Below are 13,985 nucleotides of genomic sequence, written 5' to 3' on the forward strand. Positions count from 1 at the left end.
TTTCAATAGAGGGAGTTACACATATGTTGATATATATATATGCGATTTGATATGTATGCTATTTTGTTGTATTGACAAGCTTCAAAACTTCATGTCAAATTTGCTGAAGGTGCTAATATCATAGATATTTTTACGCTTAAAAATGTTGAATTTCATGCCAAAAAAAGAGCATTTGCGGGAAGTTATAATTCATTATGTTATTTTGAAGAAAAGTGCTGCTGAATACTTCAGGAAGCTTATGGTGAACATGCTCCATCTCAAGATACTTGTGAACGCTGGTTTAAATGCTTTAAAATTGATGATTTCAATGTGAAAGACAAATTATGTTTAGGTCAACCGAAAAAGTTTGAAGACAAGCAATTACAAGCACTATTGGATGAAGATGCCTGTCAAACACAAAAACAACTTGCAGACAGATTAAACATTGCTCAACAAACAATTTCCGATCATTTACAAGCAATGGGAAAGATTTTAAAGGAAGGAAAATGGGTGCCACATCAACTGAACGAAAGACAAATGGAAAACCAAAAGTCATCAGTAAAATGTTTCAAAGGCACGAAAGAAAGTCTTTCTTGCTTCAAATTGTGACTAGTGATGAAAAGTGGATTTATTTTGAAAATCCTAAATGCACAAACTCATGGGTTGATGCAGGTCAAACATCAACATCGACTGCAAGGCCAAATCACTTCGGAAAGAAGACAATGCTCTGTGTTTGGTGGGATCAGGAAGGTGTGGTGTATTATGAGCTTCTAAAACCATGTGAAACCATTAATACTGATTGCTACCAACAACAAATAATCAATTTGAACCATGCTTTGATCGTGAAATGACCAGAATGTTCCAGAAGACACGGCAAAGTAATTTTGCTTCATGATGATGCGCCATCACACACTTCAAAACCAGTTAAAGACACATTCAAAAATCTTGCCTGGGAAGTATTAACCCACCCGCTGTATTCACCAGACCTTGCTCCTTCAGGTTACACTTGTTCCAATCGATGGCACTTCATCATACTTCAGCACTTCAAAACACACAAAGTGGAAAATTGGGTCTCTGAATGGTTTGCCTCAAAACAAGAAAAGTTCTATTGGGACGGTATCCACAAATTACCTGAAAGATGGGGAAATATGTAGCTAGCAATGGACATTACTTTGAATAAAGCACTTTTAATGTTTCTCTTAAAATTATCGTGTTTTCCTTGATTACAAAATCTGCTATTATTAACTGGTACACCTAGTAATTTGCTAAGGTTACCCAGCTCCAGAGAGAAGACTAGCTCTGGAGTCTGGGCTACTAACAACTATGCTGGGAAGAAGAAAAGTGATATGCAAAAAAGTGTTCTGGAAAAAAGGAGACATATGTAATACTCTTTGTAATACTTTAAGCAATAAAAATAAATAAATAAATAGGAAAAAAAAGTGTTCTGGGAAATTGAGTTTTGCATTATTTTTAAATTTTAAATTCTTTATTGTTTAAAGTATTACATGAGTCTCCTAGTCCCCCCACTTACCTCCCCCCGGCCATCCCCACTCCCAGTACAAGCCCTTACCCCCCTATTGTTTGTGTCCATTCGTTATGCTCATATGCATGTATACAAGTCCTAGCCCAGTAATTAGACAAGAAGAAATCAAAGGCATCCAAATTGGAAAAAAGAAAACTCATTATTTCAGATGACATGATAAGGTATATAGGGAATCCTAAATATTTCAACAAGAAACTATTAGAACTGTAAATCAATTCAGTAAAGTAGCAGGATATAAAATAAATGTCCAGAAATTGGTTGCAATTTTATACACCAATAATTAATGATCAGAAAGGGAAACTAAGAAAACAACCCCATTTAAAATTGCATCAAAAAAGCCCAGCTGGTGTAGCTCAGTGGTTGAGGGTCGACCCATGAACCAAGAGGTTACCGGTTTGATTCCCAGTCAGGGCACATGCCTGGGTTGCTGGCTTGATCCCTGGCGAGGGGCATGTAGGAGGCAGTCAATTGATGATGTTTCCCTCTTATTGATGTTTCTACCTCTCCATCCCCTCCCTTTCTCTCTCTAAAAGTCAATAAAAATGTTTTTAAAATAAATAAATAAAATTGCATCAAAAAACACACACTAGGAATTAGTTTAACCCAGGATGTAAAATATCTATACTTGGAAAATTATAAGACACTGAGAAACGAAATTGTAAAATATACAAATAAATGGAAGCATATACCATGCTCACTGTTAGGAAGAAATAACATTGTTAAAATGTCCATACTACTCAAAGCAATATAGATTCAACACAATTCATACCAAAATACCGATGTTGTATTTTGGAGAATTAGAACAAATAACCAAAAATTTCTACGTAACCACACACACAAAAAAAAAAACCCATAAAATGATAAGCCACAGCAATCTTTAAATATAAGAACAAAGTTGGAGGTATCACACTACTTGATATCAAACTATACTACAAGGATATAATAATCAAAACAGCATGTACTGGCATAAAAACAGACATATAGATCAATGGAACAGAATAAAGAGCCCAGAAATAAATCCACACCTATATGGTTGATTAATATTTGACAAAGGATGTGATAACATATAATGGGGTAAAGACAATCTATTAAATAAATAGTGTTGGAAAAATTGAACAGATACATGCATAAAAATGAAACTAGACCACCTTCTTGCATCATGTGCAAGAATAAGTTAAAATGGATTAAAGACCTAAACGTAATTCTCAAAACTATAAAGATCCTAGAAGAAAACATAGGTAGTATACTCTTGAACATTTCTCTTAGTGATATTTTTCTGATATTCTCCTTGGGCAAAGGAAACAAAAGAAAAAAACAACAAATTAGATTACATCAAACTAAACAGTGTTTGCACAGCAAAGTAACCATCAACAACAACATTTATAAAGAACTCATACAACTCAACAGTAAAAAAATCAATCCAATTAAAAAACAGTCAAAGAACCTGAATAGACACTTTTCCAAATAGGATGTACAGATGACCAATAGATATATGAAAAGAGGCTCAATGTCATTAATCATCAGATTATTGCAAATTAAAACCAAAATGAGATCACCTTATACCTTTCAGAATAGCTATCATCAATATATCAACAAACAACAAATGTTGGCAAGGATGTGGAAAAAAGTCAACCCTTGTGTACTGTTGTTGGCAATGCAGATTGGTGCAGCCACTATGTAAAACTGTATAGAGGTTCCTCAAAAAATTACAAATGGAACTGCCTTATGAGCCAAGTATTCCACTATTGGAATTTATCCAAAGAAGCTCTAAACACTAATTCAAAAGAATATATGCACCGCTGTGTTTATTGCAGTATTATTTACAATAGCCAAGATATAGCAACCTAAGTACCCATCAATAGGCAAGTAGATAAAATGCTATGATGCATACATACAATGGAATATTACTCTGTCATAAAAAAGAATGAAATAAACATAAAAATTACAACTAAACTACAGAACAACCATCATTTAGAACCACCTGAAATGTAGCTAAAAGGAAGTCCCTGTAACTAGAGATTTAAGGTAGCCACACAGAGACTGGTAGGAGGGGTAGGAGACACAAGACATGCTGGTCCCACACTGATGTGTTGGAGATAAAATTTAAGAGGGTTATCTTGGCTGTGGAGGTACCTCCTGAGGAGCAAGGGGTCCCAGCCCCACATGAGGCTCCCCAACCTAGGGTTTCAGGGCCAGGAAGATAAATCCCATAACTTCTGGCTGTAAAAACCAGCGGGGATTGTGGCTGAGTGAGAAAGAGGGTTGCAAGGGTCCCAGGTATTCCTTTTAAAGGGCTCATGAACAGATTTACTCAAACTCACTTGCTCTGATCTCCAACTCTGGGGCAGCAGCTCTAAAGGCATCAGGGACAAACAGGGAGGAACTGAATCAAGGAGAGAGCTGGGGCGGGGGCAGCTTTCTGCCAGACAGAAGTGCTCGCACTCGTCATTGTTCCTTTTCTGAGACACCCTCACATAGCCAGCAGGCAGGCACCATATCTGAGTCTCCATCAAGCTGCCTCACACTCTTCACCCAGCATGGCAATTCCAAGAGACCCTGCCCCACCCAACTTCTATGCCCACACAAGCTGTTTACAGAGGCTTTTCCATACAAATGGCCTGTCTTGGCCTGACTTGTCTAAAAAGCTCTCAAATAATTAACATCTGGCCTCAGCGTGCCCCATACCTCTTACTAAGTGGCCCCAGCCTGTATCGGTTAGAAGCTTGGCCACACCTGGGCACCTCCAATCCCAGCAAAAGTAGTGGCCATCTGCAGATTGCTTTGTATCCTATGCTAGGTGTCCCCTAGCAGAACATAGGCAGTTGCCTTTGGTGAAATAACTTGGGCTTTGGATTAAGCCATGCATGAAGTTGGCTATCCCACTGAACATTTAAGCTTTTAGTGAGCTATAAATTACCTGTTTAGATCCTTTTTTTGGATGCCTGGAATGAAAGAATTCTATATTATATGGGTGTTTTTCCTGGCTCCCAAGTCCCTAGGACAGGACTTGTAACCTTTTTGTGAGTGCGTGCCAAAACCAGGAAAATCTCTGACTCAAAATTCTTTTGTGTGCCAACCCTAACTTTTGAGAACATGTTACGCCTACTTGATATCTCTTAAGGTGTACGTATGTGAAGAACCTTGAAGAAATAATAAAATTCATTCGAGCGGCAAAAACACAGTATATGATGATGAAAAATACATTTATTTTTAAATGCATACATGTACACTGATAGTCCGACAAAAAACTTTATGATTCCGTTTGATATTATCAGTGGGATTTTTGCTGCTGCATCACTGATGACAGAGATTTTACATTAGGTTTATATTTCATGACCTTCAGAGATATGCACGAGCTACTACTTTCATCCGTCAGGCTACTCCTATTACGAGACTTAACAAAATTCATCACTGAGAACAAAGATTCACAAGCGTATGTGAATGAAAACATGGAGAGTAACGCTGTTGCAAAGTTTTTTAAACAGAAAAAATTTTCTGGAATAGCATTCCAAGTCCTCAATAGTTCGTTTTCGACACTTCTCTCTGGTACTCCTGTCTCTAATCGCTCTTTTTCAATGTTTTCCAAGTCAACTCTAAGGTCAATAAATTTCTGCTTCCAAATTGAGCTACTCTGAAATTCAATCAACTGCATTTCAAAGTCAACCATGTCTATCCATGAAAACGTTTGTAAGTTTAGTTTCTCCAGTTTCATGCTGTCTGGAAACCTCATGAATTTTGCTGTCTTTTCCAGTTCTCTGAATTTCTCAAATCTTGAGAACTGCTCAATAGTTAACTCGCTAATGTTTAAAAACAGCTTTTGAAGGCTTTGACAGTCTGTTCTGTCATCTTTTGGGAGGTCTTTGATGTGCCTCTTGAGATTTGGGAAATACCTAAATCTCTCACCATCCACATCCCTCTTAAAGACTTCCAGTTTCTATTCAAAAGCCTTTATGTAACCAAACATAACATCAAGTGTCTTATAATTTAACATTTAAGTCATTCTTGTCTATGGTCTTTAAGATAACTTGTTATGTAAAATTATTTATTTATCTAAGATGCACCTACACTGAATTTATCTGAAAAATAAAAAAGTCGATATTAAGAAAAAAATTGTAAATGGAAGATTATAAGAGAGGGTTTTGCGTGCCAGCAAAAGTTACTGGCGTGCCATGTTTGGCACGTGTGCCAGGGGTTGCCCACCTCTACCCTAGGACATAATTTCAAAATTTCCCCCCTCACATGACCCTGCTTTTTGGGCCTAATGTGATCATCAAAGGAGTTTCTGCCCATCAAAGGAGTGACATCAGACAATTCTTATACCATAGTATGTGTAAATTAGACTTTCATGTATCACACAAATAAGTGGTCATCAAACAGTTGTTACCCCTTAACTGAAAATTTGAAAAGGAAGTGGTGATAGTACAATGTAGAAGGATGATAGTGGCATCAGGAGTTATTGTCTTCCTATCCAAAAGCCAGAGATATTTATTACTAGTAAGGGAGCAAAGAGTGTGGAGACCACAATAAGCTGTAGAAAGGGTAAATAATTAGGTTGACCTCTGATAATTAAACTAGTCCAATCCCCACACAGGGATGCCATTAGTTATCTATGAGAGCCAACCAAGAGAATGCCTGCAAATGTGTGACTTGAGGTTTGGAAACGTAAAACTCCAATCAAGGTAGTTAACTCAGAGAAAACAAAATGGAATGTGACTGTAATTAATTAACCTGAAACCTAAGTATTTTCACTACTATCCTGCACCTAGCCTCATGGTTGGCACATAGCAGTGCCAGTAAATAATGTTGAATGAATCAATCTGTGTGAACAAAAGGGTCAACATGCCAAAGGGAAATCTAAGCTAGTCATCCTCCATATGAGGTTCAGGGGACAAGGTCAAGATATAGTTAGGAAAATAGATGTGCTAGTGGAGCCAATAAAGGTAGAGACAGAGACGTGGCTCTGCATGCTTACTTAATGTACATCCAGCACTGGATTACAGACCAACTCCCAGTTGATCTTGGACTCTACTGTGATGAACATGTTAAATTTCATCTTCTGTGGCATCTTGGCAGCCACAGCTAGCTTTCATCTAGTGATAATCTCTACATTTGCCATTCACTAAGCTAGCCTTAGCACTGCAACTAAATTAATGTATGTACCAAGATGTGAAAAAGACAACCTTTGCATCAGGGAAGATCTTTAAAGAGTACAAACCATGCTAGATAACCTGGGTATGAAATTTTTTATTATGTGATTCCTCTTCCTACAATCTTACATTGGGAGCACTGGGAAGGGAATTGAGTGAGAATATTGCCTGTGCAAAAATAGTTCTAGGCCCTTTGTAGCACCCAAAAGAAAGTCCAGAGTGCCTTCCCCCATCTCCATTGGGGACACCACATTCACATAGGCACTGGTGCATCTTTTGTTCTGGATAAAAACATATTCCAGATAAAAAAACAGAAACAAGTTTTCCATTTATAACCCTACTAGGTCAATGACAGACCTCCTTTTGCTCTGTTGTGTGATTATACTTTCTTATCAAAGGAAAACACAGAAGCCACATTGAGCTCTCTGTGTCCATCATAATCAGAGAAAGGGAGTTGGATCCCTCCTTGATTTATTCTCATTTTTTCTTTTTTTTGCCAAAAGGTCAACACAAAATGTTTGCTTAGAGAGAAAAGATATTATGTAAATATTTAGTCCATTCCAAGATTGTGCTGCACATATATATAGTAAGTAGAAAGCTTGAAAAGAACTGGAATTTGCCGCAGGACTGGAAAGTTTATGACTTTGAAAAATGGGAACTGTTTCTTTATCTAGAATGCATGAAGAATGAGTTGTACTGGTTAATGGAATGAGAGCCTCAGCCCAGATCTGAATTTTCAACTTGCAAAGAATCAGAAACCAGTGAAGGAGAACAAAATGCCAATACTTTACTGAACTGAACAGAATCCCTTCATCAGTTGAAAAGATGCTGTGTTGCCAAACTAGGTAGACTCTCCGAGTCATTGGTGTACATACCAACTTCCCCACCTCGGACCAAAAGGAGAGAGCTTGAGAAGAAACTCTGAGAGAACATTTCAAGGATAACCAGGTAAGAGTCTGTTTAGACGGGCAGACAGGGGCACCTGGTCAGGCTGACTTTGTGATTCTTTCTTTCTCTGACTTTATTGGTTCAACCTCAGAGTTCTCCCCTATGGTTTGGATTCCTTGAGACTACCTGAAGTATCAAAAGGTAACACAAACAATAATGTCTATATCTGACCATTAACGGATGTCTCTATACCCCTTAAGTACACAAAGATATCCAAATAACTTTGTTTTGTTGTTTTTCCAGCATTGTTCTCTACTTTCAAAGAAGACAAGGCTGTTATCGAAGGCTGATGAAAACTGAAAATCATTCTACCCATTTTCATTTTGAGGGCATCCAGGGTCACCATCACTGGTAGGAGTGGGGCATTTACTGGGAGGTGTGGTGGATCTTGCACTGCATGAATGAGCCAGCTGCCAATGAGAGCAGGTGCCTGAGAATACATTCACCTTTTTATTTTTTTATTTATTATTTTTTTATTGTTTAAAGTATTACAATTAGTAGTACATATGTCTCCTTTTTTTCCCCATTGACCTTCCCCCGGCCTCCCCTACCCCCCCCCACATGCCCTCACCCCCCTCAGTGTCTTGGGTCCATTGCTTATGTTTATATGCATGCATACAAGTCCTTCGGTTGATCTCTTACCTCCCTCGAACACTTCCCAGCCTTTCCGCTGTAATTTGACAGTCTGCTCAATGCTTCTCTGCCTTCACCTTTTAATCACCTCCTCGGTCTGCTTTGTTCCTAAATTGTGTCAGGTATCTTTGGGGCCTAATCTCAATTTAGCCCCAGACCTGAGGCTTGGTATTCTTCTTCCAGAAGGAACTTTTTTCTAGCCTTGACTCACATTTGCCTCTTGGATTACTTCTGCTCTCTCTGCTCCAGGTAAACCTGTACCTGATTCCAGAAACGAAAGCCAAAAAAAGTTGGAGGGGGAAACAACATGGAAAAAAACATTTTAGCTCACGAAGAGGCTCTGAAGACAAAGGCAAGTGATGCAGATTCAGCTGCAGCACACGCAGAATCCCCACCTGCAATTCAGACTCCACTTGAAGATGCTACTCTCCCTGCAAGTAGTGGGGGAAATGTGGGGCGAAAAAGCATGGATCAAGGAGAGAGTCATGACATGGGAAAAAGGTCTGTTTTTAGTTTGTGTCCAAGTGAAGAGGCTGATACCCTATGCCCATGTGTGACTCCCATTCATGCTGCATTGCAGGAGACTAACAGCGGGAGAAATGTAGGGAAGAAAAACAGTCGCAAAAGGAGGAATAGAAAGGAAAAAAATACTCCTTGGCCTCTGACGTTCCAGATTCGGGCATCTTCTGCAACCCCGGTTCTAGGTTGGTCTTGTGCTGTGGAGGCCAATACTGGAGTCAGCATGGGGCATGAGAAGAGGGAACAAATGAGGAATGGTGAGAAAGAAAATATATCAAATATATCACTTCTTACTAATCCTTGCATGGAACTGTGGCCAGAACTATGCTCAGTTCAGCCCTCTTCTAAGGAGGCCTCTCTGAGAGCCAATAGGGAGATAAAAGTAGAGCAAAAAAGCAGCCACACCAAGAAAAATAAAATGGACAAAAATATTATGGATAGTCCTTGGCCTCTGACAGTGCAGGCTTGGGCATCTTTCACAGGCCCAGCTAAGGTACAGACACCTTTTTCAGGGGCTTCACCACATGCTATAAATAAAGTCAAAGTGGGGCATAGAAGCAGGAATCAAAAGCATGAGATGGATAAAAGTTGTGATGTTACTACATATCAGAACACCCAGGCTGGTGTCCCAAAATCAGCTGTGGCTGTGGGCCAAGCTTCAGTAGAGGGTGCTCCCCGCACTGCTAACAGTGAGAGAAACGTTTGGAAGAAAAGTAGATGGAATAGCAGGTACAGAAAGAAGAGTGACCTGGCTGGTCCTTGGCCTCTGACAGTACAAGCGTGGGCATCACTCACAACCATAGGTGTGGTTCAGGCTCTTTTGCAGGGTGAGTCTTCTGCTGCAAGTATGGCAGTGAATGTGGGGCAAAATAGGGGGCCTCAACTGGAGAACAGAGATAAAGAAAAAAAGTCCTTTCTTCCTTGGCGTGTGAGGGTCCAGGCTGGTGCCCCCTTCTCAGCAACAGCTTATGAACAAGCTTCCTGTGAGGAGGCTCCTTCTTTTGAAAGACAAACATTGCAAGGTGAGCCAAACCAGGAGGAGGTCTGGGTGGTGGGGAGGGGGATGAGGAACAAGTGCAGAGCGGTACAGAGCAAATCCTGGAACCCTATCACGGTTGAAGACACCAGGGGGATACCCAGGGGACAAGGACCTCTGAGAATGCACAATAATTAATTTTGTTAGGCAGGTCGACTATTGTTATTGGAGGGAGCTCTGCTTACAAGAGGGGATGGAGTCTTGACCTTGACCAAAACACATACGCACATCAGTATTTTAGTAATGAGAATGCAGGGACCAGAGAAGAAAAGGGCTGAATCTCAGACCATCTGGATGGGGAAACGGGGAAGTTTTTAATTTGAAAAAGAGAAAAGGAGAACTAAGGTATATGCTAAGTTCTAGTAGGGCAACCATTTATTAGTACATTTGGTGTTTAAAATGCTACTCTGAAGAAAGAGAGGCTCACTACAGAAATGGGAAACTTCCCCTGTTACATGTAATATCATACTAGTAATTATTCTCTTTATGAGTCATTTTTCTCCTACTTAAGTTTTAAGTTTACAAGCAGTAGATCCAGTATAATTGGTACATATAGGGTAACACCAGAGAAACAAAAATGCCTTTTTCTGTCTATCCTCTTTCCCATGAGATTCTTCACACCTTTGGGAAAGTTCTGTTATTTATGGCTGATAAACAGTGTTATGAGTATAGGGTGTGAACGACAAAGCATGTATTAGATCCCGAGGATACCTCTGTTGACTAGAAAATGTTATTATATATTGTATATTAGATTGTAAACTGCCTTAATGTTTGCATTTAGCTCTGGGACCAGCTAGTTTACAGTTTTTAAGAGCACAGACTCTTGAGCTATAGTGACTGGGTTCAAAGCCCAGCTTTGCCACTCACTATCTGTGTTCCTCTGAACACTCTTTGGGGCCCCAGATTGTGCTTATATCACCTGGTGATAATAATAGCAACTACTTATAGAGTTGAGTGAGAATTGAGTTAATACATGTGATGCACTTAGAAGAATAGTTGAAAAATAAGCACTCAAACAGTGTTGCCTATTATTACTTTATCTCACAGCACTAAATTTCATGGAAAGGTTGTTGTGTCTTAAAAGTTATATAAATGGCAGTGATACATAAGGCAGCATATGATGCCCCCATTTAAAATTATGGTAACGAAGAATCTTAAAGCCATAAGAAATGCTACTTAAGGGACAAAAGTAGGCAATAAAACTATCATTTGAGGTAGTAATATCTCAACCTTGACAAGAAAATGTGCATCTATAAAGGCTGGGAGAGAAATATGTTACAATGTTATTGGTTACTGCTAGATGTTGGGAACATGCATGGGTAATGTTTTCCTGCTTCTTAATTCTTTTCTATAACTCCTAAATTTCTACATCACCACATAATCATCAAATAAAGAAAATAAATCAATGAGGGGAACAAGGAGACGTCTCCATGGTGGACGGGTTGCAGAAGAGTCACCCAATGTGCGAGGTGCTGAGGGAACTGGACCCATTCCAGTGAAGTCTCCTCAGGATGCAGCTACTGGAAAGGAGGTCCAGGCACCTTTAACTGGACAGAATACTGACGATTACGCTACTGCCAAGAAGGACTAAGATTTTTCTCAAACAACCTGTGGTAACAAGGGAAGGGGCTCACTTATGTTATGACCAACTATTATTGCCTGATTTTGCAGAGACTGTACTTCTCTGGCTATATTGTTGCTGCCGTCTGCCACTTTTATTGAAAACTGAAGCTTGTCTGGACAATGTAGGTGGATATAGATTGAGATTAAAAAGTAACTTTTGTTTTGGCCATTTATATAGCCTGGCTTTGAGGTCTATTTAGTTAGATTGAGGACCTTATGCATTCTCTGGCAACACTGAAGGGATAGATATTTATGGACAGCTCTGGGAGCAAGGTGGGGTCAAGTGCCCCTTTTATTTTCCCAATTGCTCTAGCAGAGGCCTTGGGGACTTTTGGAGAAGTGCCTTCACACAGATGCAGGTGGGATTTTTCTGATACCCACGCATCTTCCTACCCTGAGGGGTCCACCAACACTCTGATCTCCCTTGAAGGGGACAGTAGTACTTCTAGTTGGCCTCATGCCTTGCTCTAAAACCAAGGGTCTTAACCAGAAGAGAGACTGGGTATAAGTATGAGTTTGAGGAGTGGCTACAGAACCTCACTACCCCTCACTGTGACTTCAGGGAGGGCTATCTGATATGTATCAAGGTTATAATATGGAAAATGAAAGACTTCCAGTAGAGTGGAACTCTGGGAAGACAGTAAAAAAAAGGGGGTTTCTTCTGGGTGAGTTCTCTCTTCCACCTTCCACCCACATTAATAATAAACTTAATGCAGGAAAGCTAAGCAAAGCAAGGGAAGAAGCAGAGAAAAGAATATAAGGAGAGACTATTTGCAAGATTCTTGGTCTGGTACAAGTTTAAAGCAAAAATACAGGGTTAAGGGAGTGTGGTGTATCTTCATTGTCCAGCTCTGCTCACCAGTGTAAAAATGTCAAAATGTATTTGAGGCAGAAGCCTACAACTGTTAATAAAGACTGCATTTGCTTAACATATTCTCTGTGTCACATTAGTCTTGGGAACCAAATATAACAGCAGGCAGCTGAAAAGTGTCTTGGTGAAGTATTGTGGAGGGAACTCAAGCATTGGAGAAGCACAGCTAGCCTTCAACTATCTTTTCTTTGCCATACTGCTGCCATAGCTTGCACATAAAAAAGGTCAAAGCCAAGAGAGAGAAGGGTGGCCTGAGAAGACCCTAGTGAACTGTTGTTCTTTTACAAAGGCAATATTATGGAGTCACTTATCATGAGATAAGCCTTTTAAGCTGAGCTTTCTAGTCACAACACATTATTTATGCCTATTGTACATTTAAATCCTTCTGTCTGCCTTTCTTCCCTAAGAATAATTTATATTTAGAGCCCCGTCTACCGTTGCTTCCCAACAAGAACCATCCACTTCAGCCAAGCTAATTGCTTCAGGAGCTCAGTGAACTTTTGTGACAGAAAGTATTTCTGCAGGATATATCTTGTTCTAAAACTTAGGCAGCCACTTGGGGCCACTTCCTGTATACATGAAGTGGGCTGAGTGCCCAAGAAAACTATACTTTAACCTCACAGCTAGATGAAGAAATTGCTGGATAGCATCCATTTTCTACAGTAAGATAGGCTCTCTGTGCTGAGTGTGGGGTGGGGAAGCCCTATGAACCACAATGGCTCTTTCATGGGACCTCCTTTAAATAATAATCCTATAATACCCAGAGTTTATATAGTCACTAGCATTCAAGGAGGTCACAGTGCTCCTTAATATCAAAACATGCTGTCCTTAATATATGAACACAATATCAATGATCCATTAAAAGTAGGATATGGGCTTAAAGTTGTTTTTGCCAGCAGCAGAAATGAGGCTGTAGTCTGCCTTTCAGTATTTCCAGCTATAACTGAGCCTTGGAAGGGAGCAAAGCTAATTAATTGGTCCACAAAGTGCCCTTTCATAGCCCATAGCTCTAACCACCTCAGCACACTGGCCAGAAGTGCTTCATTCTCTAAAGGTTCTTATGGTCTTCAATTCCTCATATGACTCCAGGAGAGCAGGCTCTGGAGTATGACCATCTGAATTTAAATCTTGACTCTTCTTACTATTTGGTAAATTACTTAACCCTCCTATGCTCAGATTCATCTGTAAAATGAAATTAATAATACCTACCACTTAAAAATGTTATCAGGATTAGAGATAATATACATCAAGTACCTAGAGTGATGTCTAGCATATACCTGATTTATGGTGGCTATTACTGTTATTCACTATTCTCCAATGAGAAAAAGCAACACCTGAAGTACCTTGCTCTGCAGGCTTTGATCTACCCTATAACCTGGTGCCAAGCACTTTCCCATCTTCATTTGGTTATCAAACTGCATTTCTTTCTTTTTTAATATATTTTATTGATTTTTTACAGATAGGAAGGGAGAGGGATAGAGAGTTAGAAACATCGATGAGAGAGAAACATTGATCAGCTGCCTCCTGCACATTCCCTATTGGGTATGTGCCCACAACCAAGGTATATGCCCTTGACCAGAATTGAACCTGGAACCCTTCCGTCGGCAGGCCGACACTCTACCCACTGAGCCAAACCAGTTAGGGCCAAACTACATTTCTTGACAACCATGTAACACCCACCTCCAG

This window comes from Myotis nattereri (assembly GCF_964212035.1).
Source record: "Myotis nattereri genome assembly, chromosome: X".
In the NCBI taxonomy this organism is placed as follows: domain Eukaryota; kingdom Metazoa; phylum Chordata; class Mammalia; order Chiroptera; family Vespertilionidae; genus Myotis; species Myotis nattereri.